This window comes from Cupressus sempervirens, chromosome 8 (genome assembly GCF_028749045.1).
Source record: "Cupressus sempervirens isolate cs-2001-9-10 chromosome 8, ASM2874904v1, whole genome shotgun sequence".
Taxonomy (NCBI): domain Eukaryota; kingdom Viridiplantae; phylum Streptophyta; class Pinopsida; order Cupressales; family Cupressaceae; genus Cupressus; species Cupressus sempervirens.
Window position 1 is genome coordinate 742,186,135 of NC_143125.1, and position 13,513 is coordinate 742,199,647.

Genomic DNA, 13,513 nt, shown 5'->3' on the forward strand with positions numbered 1-13,513 from the left:
CATGCACTATTTCAATGGGGGTTCCAGCAGTTTCTTCTAACAGTGTTTGTAGCTTCATGCTTCAGAGATACTTCATTTTTTTTTTTGTTCCTCTCTTTGGGACATTTCCTAGATTGGAGGCTTAGTTTCCTTCATCTAGTTCTTTTTCTTGTATTTGGGTACCTAATTAGGCCTTGTTGCCGGGACCCATCTTTTCCTACTTTCTTAGTTGTGCTAGGTTAGCTTACCTCTTGAGCTTTGCTTAAGGGGGGGGGGGGGGGTGTTAGAGTAATTAGTTGTTCACACTTATTAATTAAATCACTTTGGTTTAATTAATTAAGTTTCCTATTACTCTTGTTTTCTTAAGCTATCTTGTAGGTGCATATAATTAATATTTTATTAATTATATTGTGCAACCTAGCTTTTTTAGGATTTAGTTTCCCTTTTCGGGTTTCGTGATTCTTTTATAAGGATTCACCTCTTTGTAATTATTAATTCCATTTTATTCATTCCCTTATTGGATTATATGAGATATTGCTCTTTGCATGTCCATAAGATGGATCTAGCTTTTTGGCCTCCATAATTTTTTCTTGCTTCTGTTCTTTGCTTCATCCATGTGACAGGGTTATGCATGCAGGTGTTCTTGGGAGATTAGTTTTTCACCTAATCTAACAATAACATCATGAAGAATCCTCTTGAATTCACTCAAAAATAGTTTACATAGAATTTTGTGCCACCAGATCATCATCTTTATCCTCCAACTATTTCAAAAAATTCTAGGTAACAACTATGTCGGCTCAAATATGGCAAATCTTTGACTTTTTCAATAATGCAACAACTCGACACTATTGAAATTTTGGTACTCGGCACATACTGTGTTACTCAACATCAACTTTATTTTACTAATGCTTGGCACCTGAAGCTCACTTGACACCTACTAAGATTTTCTATTTACTTGGCTCCTTCTATATCACTCGGCACACTCTAGATTTTGCATTTGCTTGGCTCCAACTAAAAATTTGCTCGACTTGAACTAGCTTGCTTGGCAACTACTAATGAACTTAGTTAAGCTTTGTAGTCAATCTTGTTACAACTTATTCTTTTAGTGTTTCTAAGTATGACCATCCCTTGTATCTTCAAGTATGTCATCGATACATTATTTAATAAATATCTTAACTGATCCTTGCACTACATTACAAAACCATAACTCAACCTTTCCCTTTGGTGCTTTTGTTACATCTTGTTGATCAAATCCTCTTCATCAATCAACTAAGTGATAGTACTTGGATCTTATAAGCAATTGTCATTCCTACAAATAGAAGGTTTGACATCAATGAAAAAATAATGATTGAAAATTTTGAGATCAATGAAAAAACAATGATTGAAAACATTATTTTAACAACAATCTCCCTCTTTCAATCAATCTTCTTTCCACAATGATCTTTTCAATCAGATTTCCAACAATCTCCCTCTTTGGCATTGATGACAAACCAAATTGATCAACCATTAGACCAAACTATTTAACCAAGTTATCAACATGCTAACTAGGTTAGAACAATAAGTCAAATGCCAAAAAAGAAATTGTGTTACCATCAATTTTCACATCTCCCTCTTAGCTGCTATATCCTTTTTCTTTCCTTTCTTGCTTTCTTACATTCTCTCCCTCTGTATGCATTTCTCATCATCTACTATTTCTTTCTCTGTCCATATTTTCTGATTAGCTTCTTCATTTTCTCCCTCAACTGTTGATTAGTTCCTTTATCTATCTCCCTCTTTGACAACAATTTCAAAGACATATTATCTCAACATCTTAACATGCAAGTATAGCATTTGCAAGTTCTTTCAATTTCTCCCTCTATCACCTTGCTTGTGACTGATTTGAAACTTTAGCACTTTGATTATTTCAAGCATGAATCATAAATTAAATACTCTCTGTATCAATGTGTAATATTTCTACAATCAACTCATTTAATGTAGGGTAGTCTTGTTTTTACTTCAAGTAGCCTTGGCTAGGGGTATCACCCCTAACTTACCTCTAAGATACTCAAAATCATCTTTAGGTAGTGCTTTTGTAAAGATGTTAGAAATCTATTCCTTTGAACTAACATATTCCATTCTTACTTGTTTGTCTTCTACTAATTCTCTCACATAGTGATACTTAATTGCAATATGCTTGATTTTGACATGCATTACAAGATTTTTGGATATGTTGATAGCACTTGTATTATCACAATAGACTATCACATGCTCATTTATTTCTTGCTTCATACCTTGCACTAAATGTTTGATCCATACAATATTAGTGCAATTAATAGTAGCTGCAACATATTCAGCTTCTTCTGTGGACTGTGAGGTACAACTTTTCTTTTTACTGGTCCAGGTAATCAATCTTCTTCCTAAGAAAAGTGCTCCTCCATTGGTGCTTTTTCTTTCATCAATATTGCCTCCCTAATCTGCATTAGTGTAGGCTCTGAGCTCAAACTTTTTAGTCCTCTTATAGTACAAACCAAAGTCATAAGTTCCTTTTAAGTACCTCATTATTCTCTTTACTACCATCAAATGATTTTCTCTTGGATTTGCAAAAAATCTTGCCAGTATTTCAACATCTAATGCAATGTCTGGTCTACTATGTACAACATATTACAACTTTCCAATCATTGATCTATACAATTTCTGGTCCACTTCAGTAGATTCATCATTCTTTGATAGCTTATGTCCTATTACCATTGGTGTGTTGACTAGTTTTGAGTCTTCTAATCCAAATGTCTTGAGTATCTCCTTGATGTATTTGGATTGGTTCAAAAATATGCATGCTTCAATTGATGTACTTGCAATCCAACAAAGAATTTAATTTCTCCAAACATTGACATTTCAAACTCATGTTTCATTTGATCAGAAAAATCTTTACATAGGACATCTTTTCCTCCAAATATTATATCATCAACAAAGATTTCAGATATCAAACTTTTTAAACCTTTTTCTTCCTTGATATACAAGTTGTTGTTGTCATCTATTCTCTCAAATCCTATCTTCAAAAGATATTTGTGTAGTCTCTTGTACCATGCTCTAGGTGCTTTCTGCATACCATAGAGTGCCTTATGCAGTTTGCAAACCATATCTTTGTTGTTGTCATCAACAAATCCCTCTTGTTGTTCTATGTAGGCTTCCTCTTCCAGTATACCATTTAGAGAAGTAGACTTCACATCAATTTGGTAGACTTTGAATCCTTTGTAGGTAACATATGCAAGTAATGTCCTTACTCCTTCCATTCTTGCAACAGGGGCAAATGTTTCCCCATAATCCAATCCTTCTTCTTGTGCATAGCCTTTGCAAACTAGTCTGGCTTTGTTTCTAGTTATCTCACCATTTTCATCAAGTTTGTTTCTAAACAACCATTTGGTACCAATTACATTCTTATTAGCTAGTCTAGGAACTAGAGTCTAGGTTTTGTTCTTCTCAATCTGGTCTATCTCTTCTTCCATAGCTTTATACCAATCATCATCTTGAAGTGCATCTTTCACTATTTTGGGCTCAACCTTGCTCAACGAACATGATTCATTCCTAAGTCTATTCCTTGTCATTGGTCTGGCATCCTTGTCACCAATGATTTGATCTGCAAGGTGATGTCTTCTCAAATACTTGGCTAACCTTGGTTCTATCCTTCTTTCCATATTTGATCCTTTAGCTTCAGAGTCATTTTGTTCTTCTCCATCTAGTATTTCATTATCTCTTTCATGTGTACTATTTTCAGAGTCAAAAAGTGCATTTTCTTTATTTTGCAATTTGGCTTTTGAATACAGCTCAACATTCACTGGTTGTGACTCTGCTGATACTAAAATTTGTTGCTGATTTCCAACTTGATTGGCAACATTATTTTCAACATTCATTCCTTCATAGAAGTATACAAAAGATCTATAGTCTTTTGATTGCTTGGACTCATCAATTTGGACTTTTGCATGTTCGTCAAAATTTACATTTGCACTCTCCACAATCCCACAATCTTGTTAGTGTTAGTGTTCAAATACTTATATGCTTTGGTTCTAGTGGAGTATCCAAGGAATATGCTTTCATCAATTTTTGCATTTAACTTTCCATTTCTAGTATCTTTAAGAATATAGCATTTACAACCAAATACTTTGAAATGTTTTACATTAGGTAAGTGACCATACCATAGTTCAAAAGGTGTTGCAGTTGTTCCTTTCTTGACTTGGACTCTATTTAGGGTGCAAACAGTAGTGCTTATAGCTTCTCTCCAGTACTTTAGTGCAACATTTTTCTCCATCATCAATGTTCTTACATAGTCTGTTACTGATTTATTCCTTCTTTCAGCAATCTCATTCTAAGGTGGAGTTCTTGGTGCTGATGTTTGTCTCTTGATACCTTTGTCATTGTAAAATATCTCAAGTTCTTTTGAAGTAAACTCACCTCCTCTATCTGACCTTAGGCACTTAAGACTCTTTTTGATTTCCTTCTCAACTCTAGCTAAATACCACTTAAACATTTGAAATGCATCAGATTTTTACTTCAAATACATAACAGTCATCATCCTAGAATAGTCATCCACAAATAGCATTATGTATCTATCTCCTAAGTAGCTTTGCACTTCTATTGGACCACATAAGTCAGTATGGACTAGCTCTAGTACTTCTTTGGAAGTATATGTTTTGCTTTTGAAACTAGACTTGGCCATCTTCCCTAGTTGACATTGTTTGCACATTGTGTTTTCAGGTTTATTCAGTTTGGGCAAACCTCTGACTTTCTTCTTTTTGTTGATGCTAATCAAATTGTCAAAGTAAACATGACACAATCTTTTATGCCATAACCACACATCATCAAGTCCAACAAGACAAGTTGTATCTTCCATGTCTAGGTAAAATAGATTACTCCTACTTTGTTCACCTTTTTCGATTAGATTTCCATCAGTGTCATAGATTTTGGCAGTTTTGTTTCTAAATTCTACTTTGCAACCTACATTGCCTAACTGTGATGCACTCAACAAATTGTAGTTCAATCCTTCAACATAATATGCATTATCACATAAAATTTTCTCTGTAAGTTTAATTGAGCCTTTTCCTTTGATTTGACATGGAGCATCATTTCCAAATCTAACACTATTTCTATCATATTGAGTAAAAGTAATAAACTTACTTTTATCTCTTGTCATGCGACGTGAACACCCATTGCCTATGATCCACTTGTCATTCTTGTTCACACAGGTTACCAATGTAGTTGCTTCATCTTCATCTTTATCTAATTCATCCTTCATGGCTACATAGACTACTTCATCATCATTCTCATCAAAATATTCTTCAACAATGTAGCATCTTTTTCCTTTGTCCTTGTAATCTCTACTATCATCTTCTCTCTTGTTCTTATACTTGTTTCCTTCTTTGTAGTTTTTCTTTTGTGTACACCTTGTAGCAATATGACCTACTTCATTGCAATTAAAACAAATGATAGGGAGCTTACCTTTGAATTTACCTTTGCCTCTATGGAATCTTATAGCCAATAGTGCTTCCAACTATTCCACATCTTCCTCATATGTGCTGCTATTACTGAATGCATGTTTTCTTTTTCTACTCTTCTTTGATTTCACCTCCTTAGTGTCTTTCAATGTTAGCTTAGCCTTGAAAGCAGATTCAAGGTTCTCAAGTCTATAGTTATCAAATTTGGATAACTCAAATGCAATAAGTCTTCCCACTATTCCTTCAAAGGTTAGTGTGTTTCCTTGTACACACCTTAGCTCTTGGATGGTTGAAACTCTAATAGCATAGATAGGGAGCAGGGCTCTCAAGTATTTTCTGTTGATAGTCTCTTCTTCCAATTGACCACCCAGACTTCTTATTGTACTTACCACTTCTTTCATTCTAGAGCCATATGAGAAGCATTTTCACCTTCCTCCATTTTCATGTCATCAAACTTTCCTTTGAGGCTTTCCTTTTTTGCTCTTTGAACATTTTGATCTCCTCCATAGATATCTATTAGGGCTTTCCACATCTTGAATGCAGTATCACATCCTCTAATGTCATCAAATTCAACACAACTAAGTGCAGAGGCAATCTCCAACATTACTTGATTGTGCTCCTTTTTTCTCAAGTCATCTGTAGTAAGAGGTCCAGCTGGGTCTACATGTTCTGTTCTAATTGAGGTTTTTGCATAGTCACCTATTGATCCAAGGTGTAATTTCATCAGAATCTGCCGTGCAACGAAGTTGTCTTTGTTGAGCTTGGGAACTTCTCTCCTGGACATCTTGATCTTCCCACTTCCAATACCTTGAAAATATATCAACAGATGGCTTTGATACCAATTGTTAGAAATAATTTAGAATAACAGAGAGGGGGGTGGGGGGGTGAATCAATTATTCAAGGTCACAAATGTCTGATTCAAACTTTTCAACAAGTAAAGTGTGGCCATTAAACTATTCATCCATCCAAGCTTTAAATTTCCCATTCAACAAGTTACTGTAAATCAAGATGCAAGCATAACACATGAAAAGATCAACACATAACACAGTGATTTACATGGAAACCCAATTTAAGAAAAACCACCAGTAACATGCTATTCAATTTTCACTCTTCTGAAGTGATGCCCTATGAAAAGCCTGCCCTGTTAAAGGGTACAACACACTATTAAATGTGACTTGGTTAAAGGATTTAACCAACCTGTTAGAAGTGGGCCTGGCTAGAGGACTTTAGAACATTCACTTGGAATGTCACCCTGTTAAAGGATTTGCAAATGGCTATTAAACTATTAAAGGATTTGCAAATGGCTATTAAACTAACCTAAGTCTATAGGATTTTCTTCTACCTTAATTGATACAATTGCTAGAGAGTAACAATAAGGGGGTTTTGACTTGATTACAACATACAACTTAACTTGTAGATTTCAGATCAACTTTTAAAAACTTTTCCTCCTTTCAAGCTTGATCTCCTTGAGTCTCCATGCTCATTGTACTAGTGCAATCTGTTGAGATAATGGGTGTTGCACACATTGCATAATATTGTTATTTTATTATTTTATTTTATTATGTAATGTTGTGCCTAGATGGACGTGCAACATGTAAAGATTTCTATGGAATATTCTTGATGAGTTGTATTGTAACATTGTGATAATATTTTATGTAATTATTTAATATTGGGGGAAAAAAATTAAATGTCCAATATTAAATGTGGGGTCAGTGGGTTAGGTAGCACATGGTTTTAGCACATGGTTTATGTAATACCACTTGGTGGTTTTGTGGGACTTGCTACTATATAAGCAGCCACAAGGGTAGTTGTTGTAAAGAAAGAGTGACAAGGAGAAGACAAAAGGCAAGAGTCGAGCGGGACAAGGCTTGACAAGTTAGCCAAGGGAGCATTTGTGAAGGTTGAAAGCATGGCATGGGATGTGTGGATTCATGCTTGTTCACATAGTTTGCTCGGTTGTGGCCATGGCCATGAAGGCTTCCATGGTTGTATGGAAATGGTATTTTTGCTGAATAATACATGGTGATGGATGCTTTTGGAGGCTGAGTTTTTTTCCTCAATGAGGGTTTCCCAGGGTATATCTTGTGTCACAATTTTGTGGGTATGTTGTCTATTCTCTTGCATGTGGATTTTAATTCTGTATTTATTTTAGATCTATTATGGGTTATGTGGAAATGGTTATATTCTTTGTTGCCAAGTTTCCTTACAAATGGTATCAGAGCTATGGTTTTATTATTGTAACCCTAGATTGAATCCATGGGAATGCATCAGAGGATAAAAGAAAGGGCAAGATATACGAATGATTTATTTTTTGGATTTGCTGTTATGATGGGATGTTAAAAGATTTGGGCATGTGAAATTGTTGGAGAAAAGGATTTTTTTTTTCGGATGTCTCATTTTAAATGAGAGTTTTGGGGGGTAGCTTGCAAAAATGACCTCTTGGATAAAAACAGACCTCACCATTGGATCCGGGTCGACATTTCCATAAAACTTGATATATAATATGCCCTAGTTTGGCCATGTTAAGAGGAAATGAAAGAGTTTTTTGGTTTTAGCCCATGATGGCCGTCAAATTTAATCCCGTCAGAATTTTCATCACTGGAAAAATAAAAAATGAAAAATCGTAAAAATGGTAAAAAGACTGTCTTAGTAAAATGGCCATAACTTTCTCTCAGAATATCGAATTTCAAAGTTCTTATAGGCGTTGGAAAGCTAATTCAGAGCACTACAAGATGGTGTAGGTTTGGTTCTATGATTTTGAATTTTTTTCAAGTTTTAAGGGCCCTAAAGTCAGATGTTATTTATTTTGAGCACGGATTAGGGCATAACTTGGGCATACGGAGTCAGATTTTGGACTTCGAGTAGTCAACAGAAAGCTCTTGGAGAGCTCTACACATTGGTTCAAATTTGGTGCAAGTTTGGCATGATTTATTTGTTGATATATTGATCTAAATAGTTTATAGATATATTTTGACTATGGTAACATTGTGAATTTATGGCATTGGAGATTTAAGTTTTGATGTCATTGTATACTCAAGTTTGGTCTCATGATGATATGGTTATTAGTGTTTGGTTTGGATATGTATGATGACTTGTTGGATTTACAAGTTGTGCAGTGTTGTAAGTGGTCTATACTTATAGGTTGCATTTATAGCTTGGTTATGGGTTGTCTTTGCCCATTGATCTTTCATTATTGATGCATATTCAGATTGGTGGTTTGGATTTGGGTTGTCTATGCCCTAAGTCACATGATTTACTATTTTCTTCATGTAGAAGGGATGAGATGTTGTTACCAGGTACAGTCATGGCAGAGGATTGTGGTTGACTATGCTGACAGGTTGGACACTTTAAGAGCCAGATGCTCGGTTCATGGATGTGATCATGGTGCCATAGATTTTGGCATGACATGATTGGTTATATAGGTACATCCTTGATGTTTATTAGCTTTGATTTCTGATATAGTTATGGTGGTATATCTTCTTGGTTGAGGATCATAGTTATTTAGTTTCTTTTGAGGATCTCATGATGTGCACTTTGAGTTCTTTGATAGTTTGATGCCTTGGTTGATTCTCATGGTTAGAGGATGGGTTTTCATCATGATGTCATGGATAGCTTGGATACACGGTTTAGTGGGAGCTTGTGACAGTGATGGGGTGATAGTGCAGGATTAGTTCCTGGTTTGGTTTATATCTTCTTGGTTTGGAGAGGATGGATTTTATGATGCCATAGGTGACTTGGTACCACAGTTGAGTGGGAGTTGTTGGCATTGATATATTTATTGAGTGTTTGCAGATGTTGGAGGTTTGTCTTAGATCCTATTGCTGCAGAAGCGTCTTTGACATTTGCATGGTGCACTTGTTATCTTCATGGTGTGTGGAGATGGTTCTTCATGGTATGTGGAGATGGTTTTCTTCATGGTGTATGGAGATGGTTGCATCTTGAGGACTTACAGGGTATTTGGAAAAGGTGTGATTTATGCTTTTATTTGGCATGTTATCCTTAGTGTGAGGATGGTTTTATTATTATGTCATGGTATACTCTTGATACGTGTTTAGAGTTGTGACATGTTATGGTGTGTTCATATGGAGCATGTTATCTCTTTAGTTGAGATGGTTAGATCATGTTGTCATGTTTATGTTCCTGAGACCATGGTTGGAACTTTGACATTGATCTTGGTTTCTTGGTATTGAGTACACTGATCATAAGCTGGATACTTCATGATATTGCTATGTTGCATTTGGAGTTGGCATGGATTGATTGGTTACAGGTGCTCATGGATACTTAAAGATGGTGGTGACGCTGATTTCTCTTGGATTAGAGAAGTATTTGTTGGGATGGTTGATGGTTTTAGCAGGAAGTCCGAGGGGCAGTCACCTAATATGGACTTGAGAGGAGATTGTTCTTAGATGAGTCTTGGTTCGAGACTTGGCTATCTTGATGAGCATTCTCATTCCCCACTCTTGGTCTACTCGGCGGTTTGCTACTTGAGAGGTATAGCCCATTGTTTCTCTCAGTTGCATTATATTTATGCTTGTCTTTCATGGATATGGATCTTGAGCTATGATACATGAGTTAGTTCTTCATTTGAGAGATGGTTTAGCATTGGTTATCTCCATGTGCATATGTTGTTATGCTGGTTGAGTTTGGGAGATGGTTTTATATTGGGCATATTCCTTGGATTAGGAATGGTTATTCCTTGGTTTAGGAATGGTTTTATGAGTTTGATCTTCTTGTGAGAGGCTTACATCCATGATTAGTTATATGGTATGGTTTGGGTGTTGTTGAGGCTTCTTGTTGGAGTTTTATGGAGGAGATCTAACTTGCACAATTTACATCTAGAGGTGTGTGTAGAAGGACATGATACAGGTTATGATTTGCATGGTTTCTCTGGTCTTGGTTATCTTCCTGGATGTTCAGTTTTGACTACATTGGATTTGAGATTGGTTAGAGATTGTGATCACTGGTTTGTGCTCATGTATGTCATGTGAGAGATGACATGGTTATTCCTTTATCTCTTTCCTCTATTAGTTGTGGATAATTTGGGAGACCATTGGAGACTTGTTATGAGATTTTTTCTTGCAGGATATTAGTTTATGTATTGTGGATGTCCTTGATACTACATGGATTCACTTCTTTGAGATGTGTTGAGTGGATTGGTTATAGATTTGACATTATCTTTTGCAGTGGGAGCTTCTTAATATATATGTGGCAGGTATTGCTCTTGAGGCTTGTGATTGCAGGTTATAGATTGGATATGTCGGTGATATGAGATTCACTTATTATACCTTTGAGGTATGGATAGTTGGATGGGTTTGGCACTTTGTTGTGGGTGCTATTTCAGATATGGATATTTTGACAACTACGGATACATGTGATTACCTTTGGATCAGGTTTTTGTGCTTGAAATTTCAGTTGGTACAGGATTTTATGATCTTCTAATGCGACAGGTTAGGTGGCTTTCTCTTTGAATGACTTCTATGTATGTCTAGTGGGAGTGGCATAATAGGAGGTGAGATCATTCATGTTCGAGATGCTGGATACTTTGATTTTGTTGCGGGTACCAGGATGGAGCACTTGGTGTATTTTGATCCATGATGGTGGATGTGCTGGGAGGGATTGTTCCCTTGTTCATTTATGTGGTTGCAGATTGACCCTATGCAATGTATACAACAAGTGGGAGATTGTTGAGATAATGGGTGTTGCACACATTGCATAATATTGTTATTTTATTATTTTATTTTATTATGTAATGTTGTGCCTAGATGGACGTGCAACATGTAAAGATTCCCATGGAATATTCTTGATGAGTTGTATTGTAACATTGTGATAATATTTTATGTAATTATTTAATATTGGGGGAAAAGAATTAAATGCCCAATATTAAATGTGGGGTCAGTGGGTTAGGTAGCACATGGTTTTAGCACATGGTTTATGTAATACCACTTGGTGGTTTTGTGTGACTTGCTACTATATAAGCAGCCACAAGGGTAGTTGTTGTAAAGAAAGAGTGACAAGGAGAAGACAAAAGGCAAGAGTCGAGCGGGACAAGGCTTGATAGGTTAGCCAAGGGAGCATTTGTGAAGGTTGAAAGCATGGCATGGGATGTGTGGATTCATGCTTGTTCACATAGTTTTCTCGGTTGTGGCTATGGCCATGAAGGCTTTCATGGTTGTATGGCAATGGTATTTTTGCTGAATAATACATGGTGATGGATGCTTTTGGAGGCTGGGTTTTTTTCCTCAATGAAGGTTTCCCAGGGTATATCTTGTGTCCCAATTTTGTGAGTATGTTGTCTATTCTCTTGCATGTGGATTTTAATTCTGTATTTATTTCAAATCTATTATGGGTTATGTGGAAATGGTTATATTCTTTGTTGCCAAGTTTTCTTACACAATCATCTCTCTCTGACCACTTATTGAACCCGAGTCTTTGTGCTCTATTCTTCCTTCTCCTAAATGTCTTCTCCTTGACACCCTTCAAACACTTTGTAATTTGGCACACCAACAACTCTAGCTTCTTGGTTTGTGACTGCTTAAATAGAAATGTGGAACTTCTTTTCCCACTTGATTCTTCCCTCCTTTAATTTCAATTCACATGGATTAGGTAGGATTCATTGAATCTAACCCACATTTTGTTCCTTCTAGAAACATCATGAAGAATCCTCTTGAATTCACTCAAAAATGGTTTACATAGAATTCTGTGCCACCAGCTCATCATCCTTATCCTCCAACTATTTCACAAAATTCTAGGTAACAACTATGTCGAATCAGATCTAGCGAATCTTTGACTTTTGTAATAATGCAACAACTCGACACTATTGAAATTTTGGTGTTTGGCACATACTGTGTTACTCGACATCAACTGTGTTTTACTGATGCTCGACACCTGAAGCTCACTCGGCACTTACTAAGATTTATGTTTACTCGACTCCTTCTATATCACTCGACACTTGAACTTCACTTGGCACACACTAGATTTTGTATTTTCTCAGCTCCAACTAAAAATCTGCTTGGCTTGAACTAGCTTGCTCGACACCTACTGATGAACTTAGTTAAGCTTTGTAGTCAACCTTGTCACAACTTATTCCTTCAGTGTTTCTAAGTATGACCATTCTTTGTATCTTCAAGTATGTCATCAATACATTATTTAATCAATGTCTTAACTGATCCTTGTACTACATTACAAAACCATAACTCAACCTTTCCCTTAGGTGCTTTTGTTACATCTTGTTGATCAAATCCTCTTCATCAATCAACTAAGTGATAGTACTTGGATCTTATAAGAAATTGTCATTCCTACAAATAACAAGTTTGAGATCAATGACAAAACAATGATTGAAAATATTCTTTTAACAACAATCTCCCTCTTTCAATCAATCTTCTTTCCACAATGATCTTTTCAGTCAGATTTCCAACATTTTGTTACCATAGACACCCCTGTAAAAAACTTTTGTCAAGATAATACCCTTAAAAATGATGAGGGAATTCTTGAATGTTTACAATCAGAAGAGTTAAGGAAAGATTCATGAAGTCCACTTCAGAATCCTAGCCAAAACCAAGATGTTGTTTATGTAGGAGATGATAGCAGTTGTAGTGATTCAAGGCATGGTAATTTTGTGGTCCAAAAGAAAGGAAAACATTCTCAGGTTGTATGTGAATCAGGGAATGATGATGTTTCTATGTCTAGAGATGAACCTATAGAACCTAAAATTAATGATCCTCAAGACCTAGATGAAAATTTTCCTACAGTCAATATAAATACTATTGAGCAAGTTCTTAGGCAAATGGCTAGTGAAGGGTTGGAAAACTTAGTTCAAGCTATAAAACAAATGAAAGAAGGATCTTCTTTAGAATAACTACCTTATGAAAACCTTGAAAGATGCATTGCGGTATGAAAGGGAAGATCTACTTCTAAAACCCCCATTGAAGGAATTAATGGTGATAATAATTCTGAGTGGGTTGATGTTAACAATCAAGGACCTATGCCCCCACCTATCCTCTCTACACCATTAATATCAGTAATGAGTTTATACTAGCAATTCTTAACAGAAAAAGCTACATGGTTAGAGG